The sequence below is a fragment of the Oratosquilla oratoria genome, chromosome 43, assembly GCF_046742065.1.
Source record: "Oratosquilla oratoria isolate Oo_2021 chromosome 43, ASM4674206v1, whole genome shotgun sequence".
In the NCBI taxonomy this organism is placed as follows: Eukaryota; Metazoa; Arthropoda; class Malacostraca; order Stomatopoda; family Squillidae; genus Oratosquilla; species Oratosquilla oratoria.
The window spans coordinates 25,437,268-25,457,116 of NC_134819.1; positions in this window are offsets into that span (position 1 = coordinate 25,437,268).

Here is a 19,849-nt window from a genome sequence, read left to right on the forward strand (position 1 = left end):
TTAGGCATGTTATGTGAAAGATATATCACAGCCAAAAATGAGCCAAGACTGATGAGTGATGAATAGATGATATGCTTAGTGTTGAAATTTGCAAGGAGTACAAGAATCAGGTTAAAGATGATACCACTATCATCTTCAAGGTCATAATTGATGATGTATTGTGGGTGACTTTATCTAAAAAATATTTCATCCATACAGGTAGTTTACGTCTTAGTCTTTCAATACACTCCAATTTCCACATAAGACGACAATAAAGTACCTTGTCAAAAGCTTTCTCTAGCTCAAGGTACACAGAGTCTACACCAGTCTTCTCTCTTAAAGTACATCAATCACTATCAAAACACGTTTGAAAGGTTTGACACATTTGCCCAACTTCCAGATCTAAAACCAATCTGATCGTTTGTCACAATGTTCATCTCTTCAAGATATTCGATTAACTGATCTTTCACAATCCTTTTACATAATTTCACTATCTTCCTGATCAATGACACCAGTTCATAAGCTTTTACAAGTCATACAGTAATATTCTCTCTTTTAATGAACATACAGTAAAAGTGTGAATCTCTCCCAGTAGCTGTTCCCTACATTTTTAATTATCCAGTTTGAGATCCCAAAAGACTGAGCACTTTCTTTGCTTCTACATTTCCATTTTCTAAACCTGGATTTTTGCTCACTTTCCTTTCCTCTAATAAAGCTATTTCCGTTGTGAAGACAGATTGAAAACTCATTATTTCTGAAGCCTCCTCAAAGACCTCACCACCCATTATTACCTTAACGATTTCTTCCGTCTCAATTTATCTGTAAAACCGTTTCTGTGCATCTCTGCATTTATCTACAACAACCCTTTCAAAACTATTTTCCTCCTCACTGCAGATTCTTGTATGCCTATATCTAGCTTGTTTGTATGCTTCCTTTGTTTTATGCTTCTTCTCTTACTCCATTTTTGCCATGCCATGCCCCTGTCCTTTTCTTTCTATCTCACACCTCTTGTTCAACCAGTCTTGTCTCTGTTTCTTCCTTCCACTAATCTTTGGCGCATATTTGTTCACTCATAGGTTGTAAATGTAAAGAAAGATTTCCCATTTCCTCATAGCTCCAGGGGTATTCATGAATTCCTCCCAGTCTGCTTCTTTATACAGTTTCTTCAATCCTGAGAAATCTGCCTTTCTAATGGATCAGTGTGCAGTGCTGCCATTCTACAGAAATTCATCCGCTAAATAGATTGACATGTCACACTACAGAAGTCACGTGACCAAAGGAAATATTTCCATTACGTGTTTTTCGCCTATTTTATGACTGAAAGATAAAGGTTAATTTCTTAATTTAAGCCATATCCTTGTTTTACTTGAGGATTTAACATATTACTTGTCACTGTTACACAGCAGAGACTGTCTGGAATATTTACCTGCAGAATATAATATATCTTCCGCCATTTGTGATCATCTCAAAGGAATACTCCCTGCAAATGGAACATTAAATGGTGCCTGTAGCTTTATATCACTCAATTAAACAAGTGTCTGCTTATTTGTAGACTTCCATGTCATTTTCTTAAATATATGTATCATAAAAGAAAATGATGGAAATATTGCATCAGTATACCAGCTACAGAATAGAGCATGGGTGGGGAACCTTTTTGTGCATGAAGGCCACCTTACAATTCATCGTCCCACATAGAGGCCACACTGAACATTTTTTTTTTTATCCCTTTTTAGGGGACGGTGTAAATTTTCCACCCCCCTCCCTAAAAATTCAGTTTAAAAATATCTTTTTAATTTTAAAAATATACATATGTATAAAAATCATTCCAATTTCTGGGAGACATCACTGAACACGGTTAACTTTGCTTTCGTCTATGTGTGTGGTGTATATTATAAGTTTCAGGTGTATAATGATTTCAGATTTAAAAAATATTCAAGGTCTTTTAAAAAAAAATAATATGTATATCAAAGGCCGCAGGTTCCCCTCCTCTGGAATAGAGGTACTACTGTTAGTGTGAATTAAGGGAAGACCACCACACCAACACATTGCCTGTAAACCTTGCCAAAAAGGACTTTGGTTTTTAGTGTGGAAAATGTCACCTGGCAAAACAGTCATAGTATCAATTGATATAAATAACGGTTATTACACTGTCCCTGGGCACATCCTGTCAAATAAGATAATGGAGAAAGAAACGTAACATGAAGTGTAGTGGAAGATGGACTTCCTACCTGCCTGAGAGAGCTGGGTGTATCAGTATTACAAAGGATTACATAGGCGGTGCATGCCAACAGACCTTTTGGTCCATATCTAGGTCAGATGCAAAAAAAAAAAAAAAATAATAATAATAATAATGATAAATAAATAAATGAATTGTGCAACTGGGTTGTGAACAGCGAGATCTCCCAAGAAATAATGCAGTCTCCAATGCTATTTACCCTCATCAAACATGATCATCCCACCCTAAACAACACCAAAGTACTCACATATGCAGATGACCTATCAATAATAGCAAAACACCAAAGCTACAAAACAGCAACCAAACTCGCTCAAACATACTTTGTTGAGCCAGAACTATGGGTGACGCAAAGCAGAACCTCCACATCCCCTGTGAAGTCCTCCACGGCACTGCTTGGCCACAACTTTCATGAATTTGACAAGCATCTAGTAGTTACACCAAATGATTAACCTCCTAAACTGGCCAAAATTCCCAGAATATTTGGCCTCCTAATATAGTGTACCTCACAGTGAAGAAATCTAAGAAGTTCAACATATTTCAAGCAGTAGTTGGCACAGAATTTGAAGCACAGGAAGATACTCTCTAACAATTGTATACAAAAAAATTATAAAAATTACACCTTCCAATGCATCCAGTGTAGCATCCAACAACCGAGAAATAAAATATAGCTGATTGTACCAAGAGACCAAGACCTTTCCCACAAGGGCATTGCATGAAAATCATGGGCACACAGTTATATGAGAGTTAATGAGCCTACCTACCCTTCATGTCATGTCATACAAGGCCACAGCCCACCAAATGCAACATATATCTCCAGCATTTTACTAAAATGTCTACCAGTACAACACCCTACCCTGAGCATCCTGCACATGAATATCACAAAACAAGCACTCCTTAAAAAGCAGCCAAATCCTGTACTTCACAAAACTCTACCAGACAGAGACCCAGTAGAGAAGCTACTCCCAAGAGAATGAAGAGTTGCACTGGGGCACTTGGAGTTGGGTCACCATCCCACAGTGAAGCTTTACCAACACAACTGGCCTGGATACTGACACAAATTGGCTAAGATGCACCACTAGTTTAGAGGTGCAGTCCTGAGTGGTCCCATCTAAAAACAATTCATATAATTTCTGCAGCAGTTCACCATATCCATTGTCATTTTTATCTATTCTAGATCAACTCACCCCATTAGTTACACCAACTTTTCTTAAATAAAAATCTGCAAACATATGGTTTTCATGATATAAATTTACTTTGCCTGTGTAATGTACACGTTTCCCTTTCCCACCCAACAGTCATTCCTGCAATCCCATTTTTCCCCGCCTAATTCAATTATTTATTTGTTCCCCTTTATGGATACAACAAGCCTTCAGATTCAGATTAGATACATTTGCTTTTCTAGTTAGGTTAGGTTGACTAAGATAATTTACTCCTCATTCAAGGATGCCAAAATTCAACATTTCATAATTTATTCCAGCAATTATGGTGTTATTTCTACAAAAATTTACTTATTTTTCCCACCAATCCTGTGGGGGTGAGGGTCCCCAGAAAAGGTTGAAAACAAGTAATTTAACAGGAGAAATCACGGATCAATTGTAAAATATCCCACCCAAATGCACTTTAGGTGGATATTGAACAATCAAGTGTCACTGGGTGGATATTCTACATTTGATTATGGCTTGTGATACATGACCTAACCTAACATTCCATTGTTAATTATGGCTCATGACATTACATAACCTAACCTAACCTGATATAGCCTATGTTACAGTGGAGAGGTGACAGTTGATCAGTGTGTGTGTTGGGGGGGGGGGGGATCTACAGTTGAGTGTAGTGGGGAGGGTGGAAATTCTACAGCTGATCAGTGTGAGGGGAAATTGTTCAATTAACCTGAAATCACTTTCAGATCTGCATGAATCACACAATTAAACATGAATTTTTTTACTTCTTTGATCGAGAGGGAGTGAACCCTTGCAGAAATTTTACCACGCAATTTGCTTGTACACCCCTACCATGCTAAACAAGGCAAAATCACCAATACTATTGATCTATCTCATCAAAAAATATTCAAATGACTTTAGTTTCAACATGCAAGAGGTTGGTCATTTGTTTTGCTGTTTTTAACAGAGGAAAGGTCATACATACATATACCAACAGCTTTTTCCCCCTACACAGGGGGTAGCCAAAAAAAGAAAAAAGCATAGAAACCACTCCCACCCATTCCATTTCCTATAGGAAAGGTCATGATAATAATAAAAATAATAATAAAAATAATAATAATAATAATAATAATAATAATTTTATTTGGCAATGAATCAATATACATTAAGTGCAGATAATGAAAAGAATACATAGTTTAAAATAACAATTACAACTGTCGAGGATAACACAAAAAAGCATGTAAGCTTATTTCCGTGATTGTGATCCTCAGGAGCAAAATTTCATTTCCAGATGGATCCATTCATAACTACATTTCTAAATTAGCACCCAGGATATAACCACCACACAGAAGGCATATGAACATCTAATACTGCAGTCCTTTACTCATTTAAAGAACAACCACAAAACCTTTTCGCAAGTGACATGTGATTCACTGCAATCTTGAATCACATGTTGGGCTTACAACTCACAGATTTTACCCTCCTACAAAGATCTCAGTAAGGCCTGACGTATGAGTAATGCAGAGACTTTACGCACACGCACACACACCCCAACTTCTTGCCCACCAGAGTTGGAACGCCATTAATGCTAAATCTTTTTTCAGCCATGGGCGGGACTCAAATTCTGATCACTGAATTAGCAGTCAATAACAAAATCACTGCACCATTCAGCCGGTGGGCTGAACTGGCAACTGCAGGCCTCCAGCAAGGCCTGGATCGACCAATTTCTAATACAAACGACCAAAGTGATGATATCATCATCCTCATTAATTCTGGCAGTATCCAACCAGTGATGATATCATCCTCATTAATTCTGGCAGTATCCAACCACAGTGATGATATCATCATCCTCATTAATTCTGGCTCTAAGTATCTGACCAAAATTATGATATCATCATCCTCATTAATTCTGGCTCTAAGTATTCGACCAAACCCTATTCTAACACCCCCCAAAAGTTTCAGGAAAGGAAAATGTTTTGTTCAATCACAACTTGTCGAGGACAAAACCTGAATTTACCTTACAAATTACAATAAAAACAGTAAATCAGTCTTCAACAGTATCATCCTTTTCTTTCCTCAAATTTTACTTATATAATAGGGGCCTGTGTTGCTGCTATCACTAACAAAATAAAACTGTCAGATAATGATGTCATACTTCCATAACAGAGGGCATTCCTTTTGCAAATTATCTGTTATATAATTATAACTAGTTTACATAGACATTCTTAAGAATTCTTTACCATAACGAGTAGTCATGCCTTTCACAGATACAATTTGAATTTATGTAGACAAGCCTAGTTTGAATGAAATAATTTCATATATGTAAACATTAACTACATAAGTCATAACATCAGTGATCATTGTTCATTTTCAGTTCTATTCGTAATCTAGCCCCTAACGCTTGCACAAATACTACAACTACACCTCATGATTTCTGTTAAAATATAAATATTTCCTCTGGACACTGTAACTGCTTGTCTCGCCCCCTTTTAAATTGAATTTGAACTATGATATTCAGTTTGCAGGGAAAATATGACCCTCACAAGAGCTGAAAGCTCAGTATATGCTATTCGTATCAATAACAGTCATGATGTATCAGTAGATTTTTGTAACTACAATTATTAAAAAAAAACGAAATCACATCTCCGCATCTATTTTGACGTGAAACTGACGTTTAGTTTGGTTGACAGCCGATTACACTTCTTGTTTATCCTTTTCTACATGAAATTAATACGATTCTATTACTCAACAGCTTCCAAACAAAAATTAACATTACAAAGTAATTCATAACTGAACTGAACTCATGTTACACTTACTTTGTTCAACTAATTTCACTCCCCGAACAAAAATAGCACAGTCTGTCCGTGCACCACATGCGTTGCCATGACAATGCAGAACTTTTGCCATATGCAATATACAAACGAAACTTCAGATGAAAAAATCAGAGAAAAATCAGACTAATAACTTATTAACAACTAATATTGTGAGATATTTCTGTGATGTCAAAATAATCATATCTAATGAGTGACACAAACTTCTGCTATAAGCAGCCCGGCCGCTTAATATGACCGGGTATATTTAGCATTCAAACTTCCTTGACAAAACTTTGGGGTTGGACTTCGTTTGAGTATATAAGGTGTAGTTTAATCAGACTGCCACGTATTAAGATACTCCGGGAACTGCTCAGACGTTCAAAAAGTGTGACATCAATTATATATTCATTCTATTATTCATGATCATGGGTTAGTTTCATTAGTTCCATGGAAAGGGATCTGAGTTTGATGATTCAGTGACTTTTTTTCCACAACCGTTACTCTACGTGCCCAATATATCAGTGTGTAAATGATTAAGGACCAGTCTCAAATAAGAAGAGCGCATTAACCTTTTCAAAGCATGCACATGTACACACAACTAGATGGCGCAGTGTTTAGAGATCCCGGCCGCCACTACGGCGGTCCGGGTTCGAAATAATTTCAGTATCGCTGCTCTGCGAGTCGTTACTCCAACTCCGTGGGTGGGGAGTTGAGGTGTGTGTGCGTGTAAGGTCACAGTATTACCCATAGATCGGTCATGTATGAGCTCTGAGCTCTCCCCCGGTGGGGCAAGGGCTGATGATCACGAGTCCAACAGGTGATCCAAGACCATGGTGGTGAATCACTCACATACACACTTGATGGCGCGGTGGTAACATTCGCGGCCGCCACTACGGCAGTCCGGGTTCGAATCCCACCCAGGTCTGAAATAATTTCAGTATCGCTGCGCTGCGAGTCGTTACTCCAACTCTCGTGGGCGGAGAGTTGGGTGCGTGTGTGCGTATGCCACAGCATTACCCATAGATTGGTCATATATGAGCTCTGAGCTCTCTTCCGGGAGGGAAATATCTATCGATCACGAGTCCAACACGTGATTCAAGACCATGGCGAATCATATATATATATATATATATATATATATATATATATATATATATATATATATATATATATATATGATTCGCCACGGTCTTGGATATATATATATATATATATATATATATATATATATATATATGCATATATATATGTGTGTGTGTGTGTGTGTGTGTGTGTGTGTGTGTGTGCGTGTGTGTGTGTGTGTGTGTGTGTGTGTGTGTGTACCCTATTTTTAACATTACATAAGATACTACGACAGACTGTTTTGTAACAAGAGTACGATCAACACTCCTGTACTACGTTCAAATTTAGTGTTTACGGTATATGTAACAAGCCCCATCTTTACAACTATTTCTGTAAACTATAAGATATGTATAAGGTTTATTCAGCGTCCATTGTGTATATTCACACGTAACGTTTTTAATGTTAAAAAATGATCACATGAAGAATCGTCATCCCAGGCTTCGACGTGTGACAATTCTTCATGTGGGCTGTCAATCCTGGGTTTACGAATATTCGGTTGTAAAGTTGATGGCAATAAGCATAACCCTCATTCAACCTAACCTAAGTTAATCTTTACGCCACTGTTGATATTCAGCGTACTGGGGTGACAATTCTTCAGGTGGAATCTCGTGGGATGACGGTTCTTCATGTTTACCTTCTCGGGTGACTATGCCACTTTATAGGAGGTATTTTCGCGATATATCAGGTCACAAGTAGGTCCGTGTTTTCAAGGCCCTCGTGATCTGCCTTGTCTTTGCTATCGCTCCTAAATTCTTTCGGAATTAAACTCTTTGTGTAGGATCATAGACCTGCCAGGTATCAAACCAGGAAATGCATTGTAGATGCTGAAATGAAAAGTAACCAATCTTATCATCGGATGCAGGTTGAGGCACTACAGCTATATATGTTGCCTTCCAACTGTTGATCATAATTCGAAATAGCTCTCTGTTGTCTGACACAGCGAGATCGGGTCACATGAAGAATTGTCAGCCCACGAGATCCCATCTGAAGAAAAATCACCCCCAGTACGCCGAATATCAACAGTGGAATGAAGATTAGGTTAGGTTAGGTTAAGTGGGGGTTGTGCTTATTGTCACCAACTTATACAACCGTAGGTTCGTAAACCCAGGATGGCCCACATGAAGAATTGTCATCCTAAGCCTTTCCCACTAGGGGAGGGGGCTATGGTGGACTTTGTTCCCTACCCCTTAAATGTTCATGATCATTCTCCAAAAGTGTTGAGGAAAACATTTAATGGTAAAGATAATAATAATAATAATAATAATAATAATAATAATAATAATAATAATAATAATAATAATAATAATAATAATAATAATAATAATAATAATAATAATAATAATAATAATAATAATAATGATAATAATAATAACAAAAACGATAATAATAATGTGGATAGGTGGTAAAGGGAACACGGACTGAGGGAAATACTTTTATTCCTAACTAGTTTCGCCTGAGTGGCTTCTTCAGAGGAATGGACTGTGGACAGACCACCCTCTCGCGCGGGATCGATAGTTGTAAGCGGGGAAGAGATGTCTGTATGAAAATGAAAACATAGTTGTGTATAAAGAGGGCTATTGCCACCGGGCGATTTGTTTCAAGATGCAAGAAATGGTCTACATTTTTTTTGTCAGTTGTGTACTATGGTATTCTATTTCATAGCCTAATTTCACTAATCCTTTTAATGCGTACTAGATTGTAGTTTACCTTTAGCCGCAAGGATAATTAAATAATTAATTTCCGTGGTCAATGAAATTTCCTTGTTGGCAGTTTTGTCAATGTGGTTGCAAGGATTCGGCCTCACCTTATAAGTATGAAGGTTCTTCAACGGCTACCGGTGACTCCCACTTTCCCAGGCTATCCAGATATTCAGGTTAAATTTATATATTTTTTATTAAGTACTCCCTGGTATGATTTCTTCTTCCTTCTTATTCGTCGTTTTCTTATTTTGTCAGCCGCGAGGAATTATTCTTCGGAATCTATAACAGAATTTTTTGTTTTCTGCCAAACTTATACTGTAATTCGCAATCGACCGCGGCTAGGAAGTCAAGGTGGAATGGGAAGGAATTGACAGAAGTATTTCTTTTCTTCTTGCTTTTCTCGCTTTGTTTCCTTTGTTTTCTTGTCCTTTTTTCAACTTGTGGTTAAGGGAGAGGGGTTTAAGGAAGAGAAATTCCCAAACAAGAGAGGAAGGAAAAGACTCAGACGATACCTATTGATTAGTCATTTTTTATTTAGATAACTATAACCTCTTTCGTTTTAGTCTCATTCTAAGGCTTATTATACATATATAAATACCGCTACACTATCTAGCAGTGAATTTTTTTGGAAGCTCAAAAACATGTATTCCAGTCTCAAAAGAAAATATTTCATCGCAAAACGCCTCGATTAAACAATTTAGAATAAAACTTGTAACTTTCTCCTGCCTTGAAACAAACTATTGTAAAAAGAACATATGAAATGTGGGGACCAGGTAGAACAGAAAAAAAATATGCTCAGTAAACACAAAATAATGACACGGATAACCAAAATCAATAAGAAAGAAATAGGAAAGTCACGACAGAGATGCTATCAACATTTTTCAAAACTTTTCGGTCACATAACCAGTCGTTCTGGACAAAATATTTTGAAAATACAAAAAACACACACAAAAAACTACGGCAGTCAAGATCATTCAATTTCTTGCAGCAGGTTTCAGAATGGTAAAAAACTGTTTCCCATTTGAACGGCCAGTTTTTACAACTCGTCTTTCGACTTTTTTTCTTTTTTACTCGAATTTTCTATGACGTATGGTGCGTCCACATGACCAAGCAGATTTTGTCCGCGTTCGTCCTTGCCACGCTACGGAGAAAAACTGACCAAAAAACCTGCCCTGTGGTCAATTCAATTTTCCTTGTGCAAATTTGGCTCCTGCAGTACTGAACTTCCGTTTTATTATTATCATATATATTTATTTTTTACTATGGACTGTAAAGATAAGTTGGCATATTCTGAACATTTCCGTCGTCATTTGAACTTTTTTACTAGTCTTGGGTCACGTGTTTTACTCGTGATCGACATCTAGTACCCTCTTGGATGAGAGCTCAGAGCACATATATCGGTCAATCTATGGGTAATGCTGTAACCTCACACACACACACACACGCGCACACACACACACACACACACACACACACACACACACACACACACACACACACACACACACACACACACACACACACACACAACTCGTAGCGCAATTGGCAGAGTTCTCGGCTGCCACTACAGCGGTCCGGATTCGAATCCCGCCCAGGGTTGAAATAATTTCAGTATCGCTGCGCTGCGAGTCGTTACTCCAACTCGTGGGCGGGGAGTTGCGTGTGTGTGTGCGTGTAAGGTCACAATATTACCCATAGATCGGTCATATATGAGCTCTGAGCTCTCTTCCGGGAGGGAAATAGCTGTCGATTAGGAGTCCAACACGTGATCCAAGATCATGGTGAATCGCAAACACACACGCATGCACGCAAACACGCACACACACGCGCACGCTCAATCCAAGGCAATTTGGATTCAGACAAGGACGATCATGCGTCACCAATTTAATGTTTCTATTCAAGGCTAATAGATATAATACAAGAAAGAGATGGATGGGCTGATTGTGCATTTCTAGACCTAGAAAAAAGCTTTTGACAAAGTACCACACAAGAAGTTGCTTAAGAAATTAGAAACCGAAGGAGGAATACAGGGCAAACTGCTTAAATGGATGGAAGACTTTTTGCAAGAGAGAAAAATGAGAGTAGTGATAAGAGACAAACACTCAAATTGGGATGAAGTAATAAGTGGTGTTCCACAAGGAACAGTTTTGGCCCCAATAATGTTTGCTATATATATTAATGATATGGGTGAAGAAATTGAAAGTTATATGAGCATCTTTGCAGATGATGCAAAACTATTAAAAAAAGTGAACACGGAAGAAGATTGTGAGTCACTACAGAGTGATCTAAATAAAGTCTGGGAATGGAGTAGGAAGTGGGAGATGGAGTTCAATACTAAAAAGTGTAGTATAATGGAATTTGGAAAAAGCAAAAACAGAATAACAGGATCATATAAATTGGGAGAAGAAAGTATAAAAAAAGTTGAAAATGAGAAGGACCTGGGAGTCATTGTTATGAATAATATGTCACCTGAGAAACAAATAAATAAGATTTTTGGTGAAACTTATAATTTAATAAGAACAATCAAAGTGATATTTACATACCTGAACGAAGAAATGATGAAGAAAATACTAATCACTCTGATAAGACCAATATTGGAATATGCAGCAACGATGTGGTCACCAAGTACAAAAAAATGTATAACAAAACTTGAAAGAATACAAAGAGCAATTACAAAATTGGCACCAACACTCTCAAAAATATCATATGAAGAGAGACTAACAAAACTTGAGCTACAGACACTAGAGCAAAGAAGAGAGAGAGGAGATTTGATAGCTATTTACAGAATAATGAAAGGCATAGACATTATTGATAGAGAGGATCTAATAAAATGGGATGATAGAAATACAAGAGGACACGGAAAGAAAATAAAGAAAGACAGCTATAGCAGAGATGTGAAAAAGAACAGCTTTCCTCACAGAGTAATAGACAGTTGGAACAAGTTAGATGATAAAGTAGTGTGTGCAAAAACAATACATGAATTCAAAAATAGTTTAGATAAAATGAGATATGGAGACGGGACATCACGAGCATAGCTCCCCTTCCCGTAAAATACAACTAGGTAAATACACACACACACACGTAACTCCTTGCCAACCAGATTTGGGGTCAAACACAATGCAACTGCATCGTCAAACCGCAAAAAGAACAAATAACACATATGAATCGGTTTGGTTTTATTCGTCCGCCAATCTAATCAAACGATTTCTGGCTTTCTACGTTTTCCCCTCAAAAGAAAAATAATAATAATAATAATAATAATAATAATAATAATAATAATAATAATAATAATAATAATAATAATAATAATAATAATAATAACGATAATGATGATACTACTACTACTACTACTACTACTACTACTACTACTAATGATAATAATAATAATAATAATAATAATAATAATAATAATAATAATAATAATAATAATAATAATAATAATAATAATAATAATAATAATAATAATAATAATGATAATAATAATAATAATAATAATAGCAATAATGATAATGATAATAATGATAATAGTAATAATAATAATAGTAATAATAATAATAATAATAATGAAATCGCCTGGCGACAGATAGAACAAAAAAGTCGATTCAAATACTCAAAGAAACTATCCTGTAGAACTAATCCTTTCAGTACCATGCCTTCTGTCTTTTTGTCCTGGGTTGGGACCAGTGATGGCCACTTGACAGTGTTGTTCTGCGACACCCGTCAGCGCCTTCCCTCATCTCCACCTAGAGGTGCAGCCTCGAGGGGCTGATACTCGGTCTCTGAACAGGACACAAGTTACCACATGAAGAATCGTTACCATCCCAGACTTCGACAGGGTGACATGCAATTCTTCATGTGGGCTATCCTAAGGTGACAATTCTTCATGTGGGCCATCATCCTGGGTTTACGATTGTTCGGTTGTATATGTTGATGACAATCAACATAACCCTCATTCAACCTAACCTAACCTAACCTTTATTCCACTGTTGATATTCGCCGTACTGGGGTGACAATTCTTCACGTAGCCCGGTATCTCTTTCTACTCCAGCTGTATTTCCCTTCATCTTTTCATAAAGAGAAAGCTGACAACTGGCGTTTGGACTCCCTATAAATCGCCTCAAACTGATGCAATACAGACAATTCTAAATTTTCATTCCATAGAGATGTATGGTGAGAAAGCGATTATTATTGCAATCATATTATTGTCCTGGTTGATTATATATGCAACGGACGAATCCCGCCTCCGTTATTTTGGCTGTGGCCAAGGCAAATCAACACGAAGAAACCCAATCCAGGCTAACGATATCAATGAATTCAGAGCAAAATTTGTTAAGTGGAGACAGGGACACTGGACCCCACTAGCATAACTAATCCCGTTAAGTCAATACACAAAAAAAGATCCACATCACTGGTACCAAACGATTTTATTCAGGTGAGTGGTAGACTGGACAATATGGTGTCTTGATTCTCGATCAATCAAGACTACGTTTCATCTCTCAGCCGAATAAAATCGTCTGACTTCAGCCTCAAAAATCTAAAATTAATTTCTTGATATTGCACATGTTGTTCAACCTGGTTTTCGTTTTTAGATTACACGAAAAGTGGTTGAAAATAACGGTCTTGGTTCTACACGTAAAGATGTCGTTTTCTTCTTGCATTCACGACAAAAGTCGACCGTTTTCCTTGTTGCTAGACACCATTCTGGTGAAAGCGAAGACGCGGAGCAATGTACTCCTTGTTTCCTCAACCACATATCACTGGTGAACCAGTTGGTTTTGTTCTGTTTTGCTTTATTCGAATAAAAATGTGCTAAAGAAAAACATATCTATATATTAACATCAGGATATCACGAAAGAGTAGCCGACACCCTGTTCGGAATAATGACTTCACAAGTTTTATGAGGTCAACACTTTAGGGGCCATTAATGACACCCTTACGGACCAGAGTCTCCAGCGCGATATTGTCCTCAAAGGCAGACAGCTGGTATTATCGGTGAGGAAACATTAAAATGTGAAAACACTTATTTACCTTGTCAGCGAGTAAAAGGGAATGCGCCTTTGTGACGTCACGTCGTTCATCTCATTTGATGGATGGATGGATTGGTCAACGCGATAAGAGGCTTTTTATCTTAAAAGTGCTCTCAACAGATCGGGGGACATATCCATGTTATCTTGGGTGGCGCACTCTATATATATTGTTCTGGTAAGTGCCTTACGCTTTGTTCCACTGGAAGAAAGATACAACTTTTACACAAAATAAGTACTCGACGATCGACAGCTTTATCTTCAATTTGAGCCTTGGATAAATGAACTACTTCGCCATTAGCAAGAAGGAAATATGTCAAATGCGTCTAATCAGTGTTAAAATTTTCATTCCACTCTGGCTATCCATCAGGCTGTCTTATTCTTATATGTTGTATTCCTAACACTGGACACCTGAACTTGACCCATGGTACACCAAAACGATGCAAATGTATCTGTCGCTGTTATTGCATCCATAATTTTTTCTTTACAGATGATGTTGACATAAAACACACACAACGTATGTGTGCGCGCGTGCGCGAACAGTCGTGATTTTGCTTACCTAATCATTTAATTAAATAATTTGTAGTATACTGTTTTGGATTTATGGTTATGAGGTTCTGTCACTACGCCTCCATTTATCAAATTTTACCTAGATTATGTTGTGGGCCTGTATTGTCTATTTCAGCTTGCTCCACAAATTGACGCATCTACGTGGAAATCTATGATTTCTAACATCTTTTAAGAAATGTCTTCTTTATTTAATCTTTTCTATCACTCCTTGTTCTTTCATCCTTTTCTCTCTGTTCTTTTCTTCTTCTTCTAAGTATCTTTATCAAGCAGCCAAGGAAAGAAGAGTAAGTCTGTAGCCGTTTGTATTTTTTTTTTGTATAATATCACATCTTTCTTCTTGCTCTTTCAATGTGGACAGTGTCTCCTAATGTATTTCATCAGTCAGACTTGTGATCATTCTAGCTGTCGCTCCTTATATTCTATCTATTTTTCTTATATACTTCCTTAACCTCACCTGTTTCTCTCTCATAGCCTTTAGCAAATACTGTGCGGATATTTTGTATAAATTCAGTTTTTTTCATATATTGCTCCTTCGAATTTTGAATTGGATATTCTTTTTCCGTGTTTCAGTTTGTCATTCACAAATCTGTAGAACAACTTCTGATTCTTGTGCATTTGCCTAATCCCTTTATATTCTACTTTTGTTTTCTTTGTTCTTCTCTTTTCCAACCTTTTCCATTCCTCAACTCTGTGTTGCTATTGCGCGTCTTTTGTTATTTTTTCCTGATTCTCTCCTAGTCATCCTTGCCACACATTTTACCACACCTGTGTGTGTGTGTGTGTGTGTGTGTGTGTGTGTGTGTGTGTGTGTATGTGTGTTTATTAACCTAGTTGTACTTACCTAGTTGTATCTTACGGGAAGAGAGCTATGCTCGTAGTGGCCTGCTTTTGTATCTTTCCGCATCCAGTTTGTCCTTAAAATAATGTATAGTTTTAGCACTCATTGTTTCCTCATTCAGTTTGTGTGATTCACCTTGGTCTTTTTTGGATCACGTGTTGGACTCGAGATCGACAGCTATTTCCCTCGTGGAAGAGAGCTCAGAGTTCGTATGACCGATCTATGGGTAATGCTATGACCTTACACGAGAGTTGGAGTAACGACTCGGAGCGCAGTGATACTGAAATAATTTCAGCCCTGGGCAGGATTCGAACCAGGTACCGCCGGTATCGCCATACTGACAGTCTGGGACTCTACCAACCGTGTGTATTTACCTACCTAGTTGTATTTACCTAGTTGTATTTTACGGGAAGGGGAGCTATGCTCGTGAGGTCCCGTCTTCATTTCTCATTTTATCTAAACAATTTTTAAATTCAAATGTGTGTGTGTATGTGTGTGTTAAACCAATTCTCAAATAAATTGTGAAGCAACACCACCGCGCATTATGGTAGCGACCCAACACTGTAAAAGAAATACAGTTTAAAGAAATATATGTATACTATGAAAAACATATACATTTGCGCAGTCTCGATTCAGACTTGAATGTCTGTAATACTGCAGCATTGTTTTTGTATTTCAAGAGGAATTTAAAAGACAACCATGTCGTCTGTTCCAGCTATTTTTTAAAGGAAAATAAAACCGTGAATATGGTGTAACAATACCCTTCTGCTCATCTGCTTTTGAGGAAAGAGCTAAATAGGCAGTCACATTGTCCCGAGTTGGAAAATTACATAAGCAAACGGCAATGATTGTTTATTTATTAATGTATTTATCTTATTATTATTATTATTATTATTATTATTGTTATTATTATTATTATTATTATTATTATTATTATTATTATTATTATCATTGTTATTATCATCATTATTATTATTGCTATCATTGTCATTATTACAATTATCATTATTATTACTATCATCAGTGTCGTTAAAGATGTGTTTTTTAACGTTTCAGTCACTGCTGTTTGCACCCAAACCAAAGTATAGTAACCCTCTCTTATCCGACCACACCGTATCCGACCTCGCCCGTATCCGGGTAAGTTGGTTCGGCTCTATTAAATTCATATTCGGGCAAAGCATCGCCGTAACCACACTTTCCCCCAGATCGTACATTCAAATCAACCGCCAACAGGGCAAAAAATATACATGGAATTACATGAGAACATAAGAATAAAGGAGACTGCAAGAGACCATAAGGCCTATACACTAGGCAGCTCCGTATCCATCACCACCTGTCATCCCCATCCATAAAGTTGTCTAATCGTTTTTAAAACAACTGATAGTTTCAGCGCTTACTTCATGGTTACTAAGTTTATTCCATTCATCGACCACCCTATTTAAGAACTGTTTCAAAATAATTAAAAACCTGAAAATATTTAACAGAAATATATCAAATACTGTATTACTATTTTTTAGATTATGTCTTCGATATGCATTTTAAAAGTATTCATAAATTGTTTTTATTTTGGCAACTCTAGATCATGGTATGCATTTTACATTTTGTAAAACATTTCCACTGTTCTCAGTCACACTGCCTATTACTTCTCATCTTTTTTCGTCTGTTTTCAGCCCTTTCGGTTATCAATTTTCTTCGCTCAATGGAATTGCTGGTACTGCCTGCATTCTATTTTCTTTCGTCTCTTTTCAGCCCCTTCGGCTATTACTTTCCCTCGCTCTAAGGAACCGCTGGAAGACTTAGGCCTCTAGTAACTACTTCTTGATGTTTTCCCTCCCCTTTCTCTCCAGCAACTGTAGTGCAAATTATCGAGTTTAAGTATCTCCTATTTACTCAGCAATTACACACCCCCATCTCCCAAGATGCTTCGTAGGCCTATGATAGAAGGCATCACAGATGTTATAATGAGACTGAAATACCTCGACTCAATTTTACTGGTTCGCCATATTGTATTTGTATCCTTGTTCTTAATGAATAGGATTGGTATATTTTACCTATGTATTACCATTGGAATTGCTTCCCACTTGTCCCCCTTATTCCTCCCCCCCCCCTGCGCGCTTGCCATTTCTTACCTAGGCTAGTTTTAATTAGGCTAGTTAGGATCATATAGCCCTTTCTCGTAATAAGTGACTACCTGAAAGGTCTATATGAAATAATTTAACTCCTGCCCAAACGTTGCATTGCATTCCTCTCGAAATTTAGTGATTAGAAAGATCACCGAAAACTGTGTATCGCAATAGGCAGTTGGCACCATGCTCACGGGCACTTGTTAGCATCACATTCGTATGGCGAGGGGTAGGCCTCACGTCCTCTCGGTAGGAGCAGTCATGTCCCACACTCCCATAGGTTGTCTATCGAGGACCTTTCATCCTCAGTAGGGACTCGTTTAGCCATCGCTAACCATGCAACAGTGACTCATGTGTTTAGTGTCCCGGAGACTTACTGAAATGAGAAATGTGTTCCTTGCAGTGCCACAAAAGCGTAATGGAACGTGTTTGAACCGAGTTCCGCGACGTACCCTGAAATCGGAGTCTGCAAGTCCAATCAGAGTTCATGCCGAACCCACTCCAGTGATTCAATACCCAGGACATAACTTTTAATCAGTGTGGTGTGACATCTGAAAGGGAAACCATCGGATGCGATTCCCCTCCCCCGCCACGAGGAGTGCCAACGACGAAGGACGGGCATGATTCCCGCCGCCTTCTGCACAACGCGTGGATCCATGGATATCACCAGCATCCTGTTCAACGGAGGACTTCCACTCATTTGAAGACCTTATCCGTCAGTGCACTACTCTCGGAGAGACCAAATAAACCATCTAAGGTATTTGTTTTTATTAGCTAGGATTTAGAGCGCGCAGGGACTCGGTGCAACGAAAACTGGCCGTTTGGGCGGAGCACGGGGATTCCCCCTGTGTTGCCACATATAATTATATTATAATTTGATTTTATAATTTTATAATGTTGCCACATATAATATTATAATTTTTTGTCACACATCACCACTGAGGTAAAAATCAAAGCAATGTTTACTATACAAAGGTTTCGTTTCTGCACCATACAATGCTGTTGGCACAATCACTATTGAATGATCTATTTCGTATTACTGAATAAGTTGTATATATCTTTTTCAAATATGTCATAAATATGAATACTATTAATATTTATCTTCAGTTTTTCTCCCTCAGATATCTTTCAAGGTATGGACTACAACGGTATGGGTTGCATGTCCCTAAGCTTGGATTCCAGCCCAAATTCACCATCCTTGGACAAAATCAGTCTGAGTTGTTGGAATCCAACCCATCTATTGACTAGTGTATCCATAGCTAGTACTCTTGAGATATCCCCACAAGAAAATATCACAGGCAGTGAAAGCTGGGGAACTTGGAGCCCAAGCGGCTGATCCAACAATCAGGGAGTGGATTGGGTCTTGGACAGGCTTTGCATAATGTGCTAGCACTCCAGTTTGGAAAATGGTTTCATTGAACTCACTTTTTGGTTGGAGTAGCATGGGAAAATATTGTATAATTTTGATGTAATTTACCTCTGTGACAGTGTTTCCAGCCTCATTAAAAAAAAGAAAAGGGCCCAATCAGGCCAGAGGCAAATTTCATTTGTGTTCCAAGACTACCATAGGATTCTAGTTTTGCTGACTGACTTTCGTAAAGCAGAACTATACAGGCACTCCTCCAGTCCTCTGGCACTCTCCCCTCCCTTAAGGCCTGTCTACACGAGCGGGCCTGATCGGCGGGTTTGCCCGTTAACGGGCAAATTCTCGCGGGCCTGCCCGTGAATGTTGTCCACACGACCGAAGTGATGAACAGCTGGGCCTGCCCGACGATGTTGCCAGTAGCGGGTGGAGTGCTGTACGAGAACCATGGTGCCTAGCATTGTCAAGAAAAATATTTTGTGCTCTATCCTGGGCTGCCATCGTTAAATGTTCACTGTGCTACTATGCCGTGGAATGTGGGATGAAGGCCCGCTGTGGGTTCACGATATTATCTTGCGTCTGGCAGGGTAGAAACTCCAGCTACCGGGCACCAGCTCAGTGATTTCGCTCGGCGGCCTTTCGGGCAATTTGATCGTTTGCCCGTCAAATATGCCCGTTAACGGGCAAGCCCGCCGATCAGGCCCGCTCGTGTAGACAGGCCTTTAGACACAAACATAATCACTGTAGCAGTGAAGGGGCTAAAATTCATCTTTGTTAACCCATAAACAGCAGTAATTTTTCTAAACATATATTTTTTAGTTGTCACAATATAGTTTGATTCAACTGAATGCTTTTAATTTTAAATCTGATATTTTCTCCATTACTTAAAAATGTACCATACTACTGAGGAACATATTGTAT